This window comes from Dromaius novaehollandiae, chromosome 4 (assembly GCF_036370855.1).
Source record: "Dromaius novaehollandiae isolate bDroNov1 chromosome 4, bDroNov1.hap1, whole genome shotgun sequence".
Taxonomy (NCBI): Eukaryota; Metazoa; Chordata; class Aves; order Casuariiformes; family Dromaiidae; genus Dromaius; species Dromaius novaehollandiae.
The window spans coordinates 54602366-54615665 of record NC_088101.1 but is presented as its reverse complement, the minus strand read 5'-3'; the positions used below and the strand labels follow the sequence as shown (position 1 = coordinate 54615665).

The 13300-nt window shown below is 37.6% G+C and overlaps 1 long non-coding RNA gene across 1 annotated transcript in view; it reads left to right on the top strand.

The window, feature by feature from the left end:
* Nucleotides 1-12952, top strand: part of LOC112985744 (uncharacterized) — a 371488-nt gene extending 358536 nt beyond the window's left edge. Inside the window, exons 14-15 of the long non-coding RNA XR_003259822.2 lie at nucleotides 11815-11863; nucleotides 12860-12952. This is a non-coding gene — a long non-coding RNA (uncharacterized LOC112985744). The remainder of the gene's footprint in view (nucleotides 1-11814; nucleotides 11864-12859) is intronic.
* Nucleotides 12953-13300: the final 348 nt, after the last annotated feature.

Genomic DNA, 13300 nt, shown 5'->3' with positions numbered 1-13300 from the left:
ATAACTGTGCTTACAATGTGCAAGTTATATGCAGAACACTCATGTGTAGGGTAAGCACACAAAACGGCCATTAACAAGGTTGACAAGTGGTGAAAAGTAACCTAATGAGCCAAAAAGTTTGATTTAGATGACTGAATTAAACAATGTAATTTTCAATGGCACTGTACAAGTGGAATGATATAAAATACAGATTCAGGGGATATTAATGTCTGTGGTTTGTTCAGGTGCTCTTGAGCTGAAGTGGTTCTTGGAGAGGGAGTCTGAGGACAAACTACAGGTGCTGAGTCTTCTTGTGAGTTGCGGTCATTTAAAATTTGAAATTTATTTCTAAATCTGTGTCCTATTTTGTGGACCTTTGGTGTTTTTCTGCAGTGTGAGTGCCCATAATACAGTATTGAGAATTCCTGAGAAGTATCACACAGATTTGATTTATTCTCACAGTGAAGCTAGGGAAATTGATAAAATTGCAAGTAACATCTGTAGCTTCATTTGAAGCACAAGTACTGACATTTTGCTCTAATATATATATATTTTATTCTGCTGAATTAAAATTGAAATGTTCTCTGAAGTTCTACTTTTCCTCTCCTCAAAATGATTAACAGCAGTCAAAATACTGTGGGAGGAAGGACTTTTTATCAGAGATTTAGGGCATAAAACTACAATAACACATAATTAAATTTTTCCCTTTTATAATGTTATATGTGTTTCCATTAAAAAAAAAAGTGACCAAAATAGATAAGAAAAAAGAAGAGATGAACAGTGCTGGACTATCTCCTTTGTTTTTTAAAAGCTACGCATATTTAACTGCAGAAACTCCAACAGCACAAGCGCTTTGGCAGTAAGCATGGGATTGTTCTCTTTGGGACACTTTTTTAATGTTGTAACTAGGTGAAGTCTTTATGGTGCTTGGAGAATTTCTGTGAACCTGAATCAGGGCCTATGTCCTATATACATTTTTTCTATTTAGAAGAGTCAGTGTCACAGTCCCTGAAACTCTGCAACCTTTTTTCCTGTAGATTCTCTGATGGCGATTGATATCAGCTGAAGAAATAGCTCAGTAAATAACAAATAACAAGCTAATTCACTAGCAATAAAGCTAATTCACTTTGTACGTACTGTGAGGATATACTCACTTGGATATGGGAAATACAGTGCAGTTTCTTCATGCCACGCAAACAAATGGGGGACAGGAGTAAACGTGCTGTAGTCTGTTGCATATCCTTTACTGCTGGTCAAAGATGCAGCACAGCTGGGGTGAAGGGGATAAAATCTGAGACGGCAACCTGCGCCTTTCAATATGTTAGGACTGATCGTTGACAGTAACAAGACTGAAATAGATATCGACACCCAATTTGGCAAGGTACAGGCAATCACGTGGCGACATGCTGTGTACAACAAATTCCTATTCCATGGCTACCTTCTTATATAAATGTCCTTAAAGTGTAATCACTGAAAGATCACTATAGCTTTCAGTGTCAAAATTTCCTTAGGATTTCAGCCCACACCCTCAGTCAAGGGAAGGTAATACCCACAGATACGGGTATTGTGTCTTGGGTATTGTGAAATGTACCATTCTTTTGGCTCTTTAGCATGACTGAGAAAAACAATTGTTTTGATCATCATTTTTACCTTTTTTGGAGGGGAAAGCCCCTTATTTATAGTGTTCAGCAGCACAGGTCTTTCATAATATCTTCAGTATAATGAAAGTAAAGATGCTATGCTTAGTAATTTATGGGTCTGGTTTCCTTAAATGAAGTTGGCCAATTACATAACAGTATCTCCCTCTGACCTAAAATACTACACACCTCTCTGCTTAAATGGTATATGATTTGAGAAGGAGAGGTGGGGGTTGGAGAGCAACTCAACACTAAAGGGAGGAAAGCAAAATTCTTTAAATATTGAATGTCAAAATTCTGTTTAAAACATGGAAAACACACTAGAAATTATTCTCAAGGGACTGTGAGACAGTCAACTTTATCTAGAATACAAAAGATTTTGATTCCTCTTCCACAAAACAAAAAGAAAAACCACAAACAAAAATGAACTTGTAAGCATATCTCAAAAAGCTGGTAGTTAAGTAAGGTGCTACAGAAAGGAAAAATGAAATGTGTACAAGCAAACCTCGGAGTGTTTAATTATAAGATAGGTGGAAAATGTAATTGTATTGTTTCTTTAAACCACTCATTAGTAGCCTATGATGTTAGGGTATGATCTGACAAAAAAAAAAAAAAAAAAAAAAAGTCTGGAGATCTTGGATATTTCCGTATCAAAAATGCATCTGTACACATGGCTGTTGGTGCCATTTCTGGCCAAAATATTAGATGTGTTAATCAATACTTTTTAAAAAATATTGCCAAGGTTATGTAAGCATGGGAAATTAGTCTTTTTAGAGGAAAATCATTCATTTTAAAGTTGAGACCAAGCACTTAGGGGCTGAATCTTTTGTTTGGGACTTGTGATATAGTGAGTGGCATTTGACAGTGGCACAGAGCAAATTTAGAGTTTCAAGGCCTGTTTCTCTTCTATGCAAATTAATGTAAATTTTGCAGATGGCTCCTGAAGTCTAGTTTCAAATAGAATAACTGCCTTTGTGTGGCAATAATTTATAAGTAACGGCTAGAGTAGTACTGACAAAACCTGGGCAGATACAGAACCACTCCTCTCTCAAAAGAAATGTAGGCATTTCTTTCGCCTCCTTCCTCCATCAAAGCTCTCATCAGGATCTTCCTGTTCACAAGCTCTACACATGAATTGTTTTTCTAATATCAATGCAATTGAAAGCCATAAATAAAAATTTTCATCTAGTGGCAATGGCACTTTAAATCAAGGTGGCCTTGGATTTTGGCCATATGTTTAAATCCGTGATTGCATGTTAGACATAATTAGGTTTCCAACTGGGCATTCAAATTTGCTTGGTGCATTTGAAGGTGCAATTAATTATGATAAAAAATTGTTCCGCAATACATGTTTTCCCTTCTCCTACAAATCAAATTACTTAGGGATAGCTTTGATTTGTAACTATTTAACAAAAGCTTTGATAATATGTATTCTAAAAAGTAGAAGAAAGGTCAGGGTATTTTTACCTACTAATTGTAATTTTGCTACTGATATTATACTTTTAGAAACAGTGGATTCAGAAAATATTTTCCTGAATAAGATATATCCTCTTGTCAAAAGATGATTTTATTTTTCCTTCTGACTTGGCCTGAGTTTTGCTATGTATTTCTTTCCCATTTTTCCCAGTTCTTCCATCCCCATTTTGTAAGATCCGTAGAACAAAGTCTATTACTAGAATAGAAAGATCCATTCCTACTTTTAAAGGTGAAATTTGAATGTTATCCCTAACATCAGGAGATAATGCTTCTTTCTTAGAGGACGTGGTGTGGCCGTGATTCTGCAGAAATTTTTCCTATTTTTTTAACACACACACACACAAAAACTGCATATGGGAAAGTAATTGCTTTCTGAGTGACGGTTGTACCCTGAATAACAATCAAAAGAAACTCAGTTTCCCTGAGTTTGGGTTGTAGTTAAATTGTTTCAGCTTCTAGTTTCCATAGCCTAATTTGGATCTATATCATGTCTCGACAGAATAAAAATTTGTGCATATATTCTACTAATAGTTCTCATTATTTTCTTCATGACAGAATTTCACATCTTCATTTAAATGCTAATTTTTTTCAGTTAGCTGCAGAAATAACATGCTTGAAGACAAATAGAACATTTCTGCTATGTGAAACAATAGCAAAATTCATGCAATCAGCCAAATCAGTCAGTAGCTTTCCAAGGCAGCATCAGGAGAAACTTATTAAGAAGTGAGGAGACAGTAAGAAACATCACTGCTGGCCTACAGCAGCAAGACTAAAGCTTTTTTTTCCCCCTTTTCTTTCTTTTTTTCTATTAATTGTAGTGAATCAAGCGAAACAGGTAATAGAATATAAACACATCAGCTTGGCATACACACTACAAATCTATGTTTCACTTTCTCGGTTTCAAATGCAAATGTCTGTGATTGGTTTGCTCCCATGGCCTCAAGTTAATGGGACTTGATCCTTCTCCTCTGTGTCTGTGCTTATATTTAGATGAGATTTAGAAAGAGATCCTTACTCAACAGTGTCATCAAAGCAACTTTGTCCTGTGGTAAGGCATGTCTCCTGGTTGCACCTAAACTGGTCAAAGGACATGTTTGCTCTGAACAATCTTCATGGGGCCCGTAAACACATTTCCTGGCCAACGTCACCTTGCCAGTATGCACTTCAGATGTCAGAGCACAAGAAGTTTTTGAGCACAAAAATTGCGAAAGATGCAAGTGAAAAACAGCAGCTACAGTGTTAGCTATACAAATGAGATTCACCTCTAACTCAGGTCCCATGTGAACTCTTTTCCTGAGATGGATTCCTCAAAGAGGCTGGAGGACCTTAATTTTCAAACAGCCTTTTGCCTACCGTCCCTTTCACCTAAGGACATGTGGGTGCATGTGGGCACATGTCTTCCAGACCTGTGCATCACGATTGGGATGGATTGAAATTCAGTGCTAGAAGAGCAAAACGTTAGGATCAGTATGTAGAAAGAAGCAACCATTTTGAGGTCTGATGCACTTGATGTGCACAGGTCATTTGGCAGAAGGGTAAGCAAAACAGGTGGAAGCCATACATATATTAAATCCAAAAAAGCAAGTGCCAAATGCACTGTTGTTTCCTTGAAACCAGGTTGCAGAATTGGAATCACTGCACTAAACTCTAGATATTTAATGGCTACATAAAGGTTATTTTACTGCTGAAATGTGAAGCCTTATCTGGGCCAGCTATCTAAACTCCAGATCCTCACAGATTTTTGTTTTAATACCTAAAGCCTAGAAAATGACTCACAAAAGAACAAACAATACCTGGAAGGATGAAATAGAAACCTGCAAGACTACAGATAAAGAAATGAATATGAATGGCTGGAGAACACACAGAGGAAGGACGCAACCAGTGAAACACAGCAGGCCTTAGCCTACCGTCCATAAAGAAACAGACACTGAGCTCGATCAAACCATGGAAATTTATAACAGGTTTAAAGTGAATAGAATGATTTAGGAAGAAGCAAAGCCTTGCATATGTGATCACTGATAACAGGAGAGGCAGGGAAGGCTCTGGATTACAAATGGATTAAGAGGAATGATAAAAAGAAAAAGGCTTAATTATTGTTGGTTTCATCATATATTATAGATAAGGAGATGGCTTCCTGATTAAGTCACTGGGCAGAAGCTGAAAAGAGCCTGGATTCAATTCCCAGCTCTTCCACTGCCACGCTAGCTAACCAACAGCAAGTCACTTCAACTGTCTGCATTTCTAGGAAATTATCTTCTATATTCTTTGTGTGCATTTCATTTATGAGGTGTGAAGAATGGTTATTGCCTCTTTTTGAGCTACACTTTGATCTGCAGACTGGATTTGATGTAGTCCTGTCAAACTGTCAAATCTAGGGCGAGTTAAAGTCAGAGTCCTGTTTGTGAATTTTCTGCTTTGGACCTATTCCTGGAACTACTAGGATTTTTATGGACAGAAGAGACAACTGAGGACATTAGGAAATGGTAAACTAATTTGTTCGTGAGCGAAGACAAGGAGGAAATACTTTGAAATAGTATTTTGTAACGTTTGCTACGATTAAATCCACATTCATTAAGAGATCCATTAGCAGTATTGCAGTAATATCTTTTCCGGAAACTATCTAAGATATTTTAAAGAAATTTGTATCATCAGTGTGGAGTATTACTGCCCCAGGGCCTTAAGTTTTCATTATTCATGATTAAAACAAAATTAGGATTTGTCCCAGGTCCCCTGCAGATTTGTCTGAGGTGGCAGCTGTGAGGATTGCTCTGTACTAGACAGCACTGATACTATTGTATGTTTGAATATGGCTTTGGAAAATGTATAGTATACAATTTGTCTGATTTATCAGGCTGTGGCTTCTTCTATAATGGCATACATTGGTACTAGTCACTTTGGCTTTGCACTGTAAAAATAGACAGTGAAATCCATGAAGCTGTAGCCCCATTTTTATCCCTTATATTATGATGTATATTAGTACTTAAACCAGCCAGTATTATTGGAAAGTGAAGGGGAGCTCCGTCTAAAAAAAGGATCAAGGATTGCCATTTCAGTGGCATATATACCAAAATGAATGTTTCAGTACTTTGCAAAGGCTCGTCCCTCTTTCTCTCATAAATAGTCAGTTCTGTGTAGAAGGAGCTCCGAGCTGTTTGAAGTGAAGTGCTGGTCAGACTGTTCTTTTCCCTTACTTTAGTTGCTATGAATGTAAAAATGAAACAAAACAAAATAAATCAGGAGAGAGAGAAACTTCACAAGCTAAATGAAAGGGAACCATGTTGAAATCCAAGGGAAAGAAAAGAACAACTGCCAAGAAGAAGTCAGGGAATTTTAAACCAATCACTAGAGCCATGGCCTTCTCATGACAAAAGTAATACTTCTCCCATTTTAAAATGAAGCAGCAGTTTCTAGCCCAAAGATGCACGATGTCAAATCAACAAAGCAGTAATTTTAACCTTCGTTCAGTAAACTCCCAGGATATTTTAGGCTGCGATCAGGCTAGCTGGGTAATTTCTCCCTGTACCTACAGTCTGTCTGTAAATTAGTGATGCAGACTGGCAAACGCATTGATGGTTAATTAGGCAACAGTCTCTTGAGGCAGAATCAAGATGAATCCAATACCTAATATGGGGACCTTGGGAAGGTAGATGGTTGCTGTTTAGCATGTTTCAGCAGAAAGTGTGCTTACAGTAGGTGTTTAATCCCTGCACCGTGCTAGTCAGCTATTAGTTTTAGGCAGCTGAGTCCTGATTTACATGCAAGCACTACAGTAGTCGTACAGGGAGCGTACATGCCTAGTAATAGGCACAAATTGCTATATGAAATTTAGAGTTGTCATTGTTCCTTAGTTTAGGACAAAAAGTACATGCCATTTTCATAATTTATGATTCCCCATTTTTCCTGTGGAAATAACCTTGAAGCAAATGCCTAAGTGCTTAAGCTCTGATTTCCTTTTCAATGTGCATGTTCCCTAACAAGGATGTATCACCTGATGAAGTATAAAACTCAAATGCAAATTCAATTACTTTTTTTTAGAATGTAGACATGCTAGGCTGAAAGGGCTGCAAACCAATTTTTAGCCATGGTAGTAGGAAAGAAGAAGATAGTCCTTTCCTTTTGTCTCAAAACCAAGGAAGGAAAATAGAGAAGAATCATCCAAATTCTCACATGCAGTGAGGAACAGGTATGAAACATTCTGTAGCATTACTGTATTATTCATAAGATTTGGGTATTTGCGCTGTTTTCAAGTACACATTTCCAAGGTATACGTGGAGCACAGAAGGTTTGAGAGTTATGCAAGCATTCCAGTGAACCTTAGGCTATTTTTCTTGGGAATGTCATGGTTAGAATTGCAAACTAGTATAGAAAGGAGAGAGAAACAGCTCTCTCAGCTGCTGTAGAGCATCAGTGGGAGAAGAAAGCAAGTACTTCCACTGAACAAAGTCACAGAGGGCTGAAAAATAACTGCAGTGACTTTCTGCTATTGCAATGTGTTGTTTCCTAATGGCACTACATCAGTACGTTTGCACTCTCTCCTGAGTTTTGTGACACGAGCATCACCATGCAGTGTCAGGGCATCAATTTGCAGTTATTTTTTTGCTCTCCAACTACTTTAGTTAAAGTATTTTGAGCTCTCTCCCTATTGAGGATCAGTGACCTACAACAGACACCTTCCAACAGAATGGTTTTTTTGGGGTGGAGAGGGGGAATCAAAATGCAGAGCCGTTAGCAATAGGGCAACACTGAATTATACAGGAAATCTTAGGATAGACGGTTTGAAGCAAGGCATCAAATAAGGGCCTTCAAATGCAATTGACTCTTCTGTAGAGAGAGGTTCTTCTGTATGGCAGAATAATTTCAGAAGTGAGCTAGTCAATAAAAATCTGATGATGGAAAAATGCAGCCATGAGTTCTGATGTATCAACAATATTGATAGGTAGTGATATTGAGTACTAGCAGATACATAATATCTCTACATAATTAACTGGAAGATAATTTAAATGTGTACTTTTTATGTATAATAATTAGCAGTCTCTACTTCTGATTTTCCTTGTAAGTATCACTAATAAACTGGAAGACTAATTAATTAAATATTGCTACAATATCATTAGCTAATTTATGAAGCAAATTGTCTTTGAACTCTGGCATGGAGTTGCCTGCAGCTGTCATATTATACTGCAGAAGTTAGGTACTGAAGTATATTTTGACTGGCAGCAGACTGTATTGTCGACCCAAACTCTATAAATTCAAGTGTGCTACTGATAACATAGCCCTCGAAAAGTTGGCACATTCCTTATCCTGAAAACTCATCCTCTTTCACAAGATTGAGTTTTGCAAATGCAAAAATTCAAGGTATTGCTGATTAAATTGTTTTGGATTACGTATCACATTGTAGTTTCATCTAATCAGAGTTCTATTTAAAAATAAGAGCTATTAAATAACAAAGTTAATAAATAATAAAAAATAATAAAAAGCAAAGAATGGCCAAAAGAATGGCAAATTATAATAATCAGTTTAAATATTGAGGATCAGATACACATTTTGAACATACTAGTAGGAAGTGGATGGACATCTGATGCTTGGTTCATACTAAGGAATATTTTAAAAAACTACTTATAAAAGATATTCATTGCAATTCCTGAATTATTTGCATTACCTCTGAACAATGAGAAAATGATGTCCAGTAAAATATGTGGAGGATTCTGCAGTGAGGTATACAATTACTGCTGAATGCGATTTATAACCAATGTATGTAGACACAATTGTAAAACAAGATGAAATCATTAGAATGCAGATGATATATAGCCTTTAAACCAGCCTACACATCTTTTATTGTCTTATGTAGTGACTGACTCAGGTAACACTTTCTTTATCATATCTAATATTTGAGGGGGAATTTTCACCAACCAGCAGTCTGAATGATCTCCTCATATTGGGGCCATTGCTCTTCCACCGCTGCTGCAGGTATTCCCAGAGCTCCACAGTTCAGAGGTGATAAGTATAGCAATTGGATTTCACATAGAGTTGTCCGCAATTTAATAGTCTTCCACTTCAGTAAGCCATTAAGTTTAATAGTAGTGTTTGTGTTTAAGGCCAGAAGAATGCTTATATGCTTTTCTGGACCAAGAACAGTAACACCATCACTGAACTATCTGAACAGCATAAGCCGGTAATAAATAGAAGAGCATTTTGCTGTGACAGGTGAGTATTTGTATTGCTGTTCTGTAGACAAAGAAGGAGGAGATTGAAGCAATGGAGATTGAAGGTTTCTGTTGCTTTCAAAAAGAGGTATGATGCTTGGCTCCACAAGCAGATCCAACTAACTTGGAGGGGGCGGGGGGAGCGTGCTCTAGCTCACTATTATTAAACAAACTATCATAGTTTGGCTTGAAACAGCTTTCAGAAAAATGACACAGGAAGTTTGTGTCAGATCCCAGAAGTGAACTCTCATCATCTGGCTCTTATCCAATGCTTTGACTGACTTTCTGACTGTCTTAGTTTCCAGACTCCTGCTCCAGAAGGTTGTTGCTTTTTTTCCTTCTCTCATGGGGTGTGAGATTCAATGATTACATCAAGAGGCTGTAAGCTTTAGGAAGGGGAAAAAAGAAGAACATGAATTAGTTCCAGTGTAGTAAAGGCTGGGGGTTTTAAGGCCTACTGGCAAACATCTGAAATATTGCTTTATTTTTTATTCATAAAGTGTGTATTTTTAAACTGGAAATTGTAAAATGGGCAGGGGAAATCAGGTGTCCTAGCAGACTGCATAGATTTTGCAGGCTCAAATTAATACAACACCATCTAATTCTCTGTTACAGGATTGTTAGTGCTGTCATGAAATTAATCGACATAGATATTTTTCATAAATTATGATGGATTTAATTAAACTCTCACTACCTTGTCTGGTGGGGCATAGATGAAGTAATTAATGAGTTCTTCCTTCATAGCTTTGATCCATAGCTTTTTTATTTTCTGCAAATTCTTTCTTTTATTAGAAGCAAGAGGATGGTTCGTGACTTAATGAGTGGTTTTAATGCCAGGATCACACTGTATCGACTGAATCGCAAGAGGTGACTCCATCCATTCCTCACTCATAATAAATACTCTAGAAGGGAAACAGTTTGCTACTCCTCTGTATTGTTAGTTGCTGATTATAGCTAGTTACAACAACTACCCAGCCAGTGGCATGTATCACAAAGCATATTGCAGGATGACAACTTGATCAAACCCACTTGTCAATGAGGCCATAGAGCGAAACCGAAAACTTTACTTTTCAGGATCTGATTCATAGGTATCAGGATAATTTCAGCTGAAACAGGGATCTAGCGATGCTACTGACTCAGCCGGTCTAGTATTCAATAACTTTTCACACTTACATTGCAAAAGATCCTAAAGTTGATTTACTATCCATGAAGAAATCAATTCAATCATCAGAAAAGACAGGTACGTCAGGAAAAGACAGGTATGCCAGGAAAGTATAGTGGTTCAGTGTATAGTATGATCACCTAGGAAATTAGGACTGAGGATAAGGAATAGCAGTTCAATTTAAGTTGTAAAGGATAATTGGCAGGGAGAGTATAACTATGTGAGTCAGAGTTGGACCACGATAGGCACACATGTACAAGCCACACAGGGGTCTGGACAGACTCTGAAAAAACCGGCGTGGGGAGTGCAAAGTTCTCCTTGTGGTTTCTTGATTCCAGATTATCTGGCACTGCTGCGACTGGGGCAGCTAAGTACGTCTCTAACTTTGAATGGAAAGTGGTGTAATGGAGTCGGATGCTGCCAGCAAACAGCTCATGCTTTCCTGGGCTTTTCCTTGTGCAATGACACTTGGCTGCGTGAAGCTGGAACGGCTGTTACGAGCGTGACCTATGTTGCTTCCCCAGTGGGGTGGCCATGAGGAACTCACCTTGCCAAGGGGAACTCTCCTCTCTCCATACACCTCTCCTAACTCTGCATCCAGGAGCTCATCAGCTGCGTATCGGAAGGCCTGGGACCCACTTTCTGTCTGAGAGTAACTACTTTTTAACTACTTTTTATTTTGTGGATAATCTAATGACGATACCTCAAAGCTATTTTCCAAGAGAAATGAAATACTAAAGAACTGAGGAGCAGAACCAAACCTGCATTTTTTTAGATATCGAACTGCTTTGTTCAGACAAAACATGTGTAAGTGCCGGCTTGTTACGTCGTTATGCGCAGTTTTGTTTCCTGAGTGTTATCCATCGTGAGAAAGAATCCTAAGCTTGGTAGAACACCACAAGTGCTCTCACTTGTGCCAAACGTACTATGCTACCAAACTAGTCACAACAAGATGTTATTTCTAATGGAAAAGGTGGTTTGTGTCTGTAGCAAAACAGTATTATTTTTTATCTGGTCACAATGACACATCTGTTGTATACCTTGATTGTAACAGCAGAAGCATTATTATATATTGAATTTTCAATTTTGTCATTTTAGCTTGTTTCTTCTCTGTATTGTTCATGTAATAAAATCTCTCATGTCTGAGGAAAATGTCATTTACATTTAGTCAGGAGGGTGTGCTAGCAAGCTGTTTTTTGACTAGTAGAATCAAATACTGGTATATGCCATAAAATGACAGTCAAGTATCATCTGAGAAAACAGAAGCATGCTTATTTCCTCTCACATCCAGAGAACCAAAGGAATAACCCGTACATTGTTTATAAGAAAAAAAGAAAATCTCTTTTTCTTTCTTTAACAGAGAATGTTCTGCAAGTTGTCTCAAGGGACCTTCTGTGATTTTTAAAGAGGTAACTAATACCATGCTGTAATGTTAAACACTTTAAACTGCAGTTGCAATACCATAATTATCACCTAGTCAGGCACATAATGTCATCTCCTCTCCCTAGGGTTTATGTTTAAGCCTTCAAAGAGTCAAAATAAAGACTACTTCTTGTCAGCCAGATTTCATTTGGTTTAATTGTTTTGTGTACTTCTTTATTTTGAGTTGTAACATTACTTAACTTCAGAGTCATAGTGAAATAATTTTCCCTGTGAGCTCAACAAAGGGAACTGGAAAACTAGGAACCTGCTGTATTTTCTTGATGTCCCCCTTCCATTTGCATTTCCTCTTGAAATCCGTCTCATGCCTCAGTTTCTTATAGACTTTACTCCATTTAAGAACATATCAATCATATATTGTATATTCCTTTGCATTCCACATGCAGTCATACAAACATTGTTTGTGCAAATATGAGTCATTTATACACATCAAGATAGCTACTAAGTAATTTTTTGTTGGACGAGGACAAAGAGGTCAAAAAGTGTGTTCAGTTAGTTTCAGGGAGATACCATAATAAGTGTGTTTTATCTGATAAAAATTCTCTGGCTGAACATGGAAGTACATCAGTGTAGCCCACAAGCAAGATCTGAGCCCTATGTTTTTTATGTCAGGTAGCCATACTTTGGGCTACGGAATGGAAGAACTGGTGGCAGATTTTTTTTCTAATAACTACTGCTGTTTGCTCCTTCTACAGATAAGGCAATTAAAGTCTACAACTTCTTTAAAGATAATTTCAGATTGTAAATATAGCATTTGTATGTGTAAAGCCCTGTGAGAGCCTAAAATCCTCTTACAGAAATCTAAAATACTGAATGATCATCATTATATTTCTTTTCATCACCACTCTCTACTTATGCATAGATACTAGCACATGAGATTAAGAGCAAGAGGTGGGGGGGAAGTCACATATTTCCTCTTCAGTCAAGCCAACACATTTTTTTTCATTTCTGCTTGCCTCCACCAGCTCCAGATCACTAATATGAGGGCAACCCATTCTCACTTCCAGCCACAAAAGCAGGAAAAGGAAATGAAGGAACAGACGAGGCTGTGGGCAAGGTTAGTACTCTGTAACCAGTAAGCATCATTCCCACATGCTCCTCCTGCCTGCCAGGGTATGTATGAGGGTGCAATATGAGTGTATATGGGCGAAAATCTCCAGGTGCTCCATAGCTTTGAAATCAGGTCACCTAAATACATCTGCTGCTGTTTTAGAAAGGGCTATCTAATAATGAGATGTTAATAAGCAGTTCCTATGCACTGCTGCACCATTCACTGTGGTCATTGATTTCTTTATATTCAGTCACAAGTAACTTTGTGCAACCGTTGTCCTTTAAAAATCAATTGAGTACTTTATGTTTTTTAAGTAAGTGATACATGCTAAAGGCTTCCAAGCTCAAGTATGAAA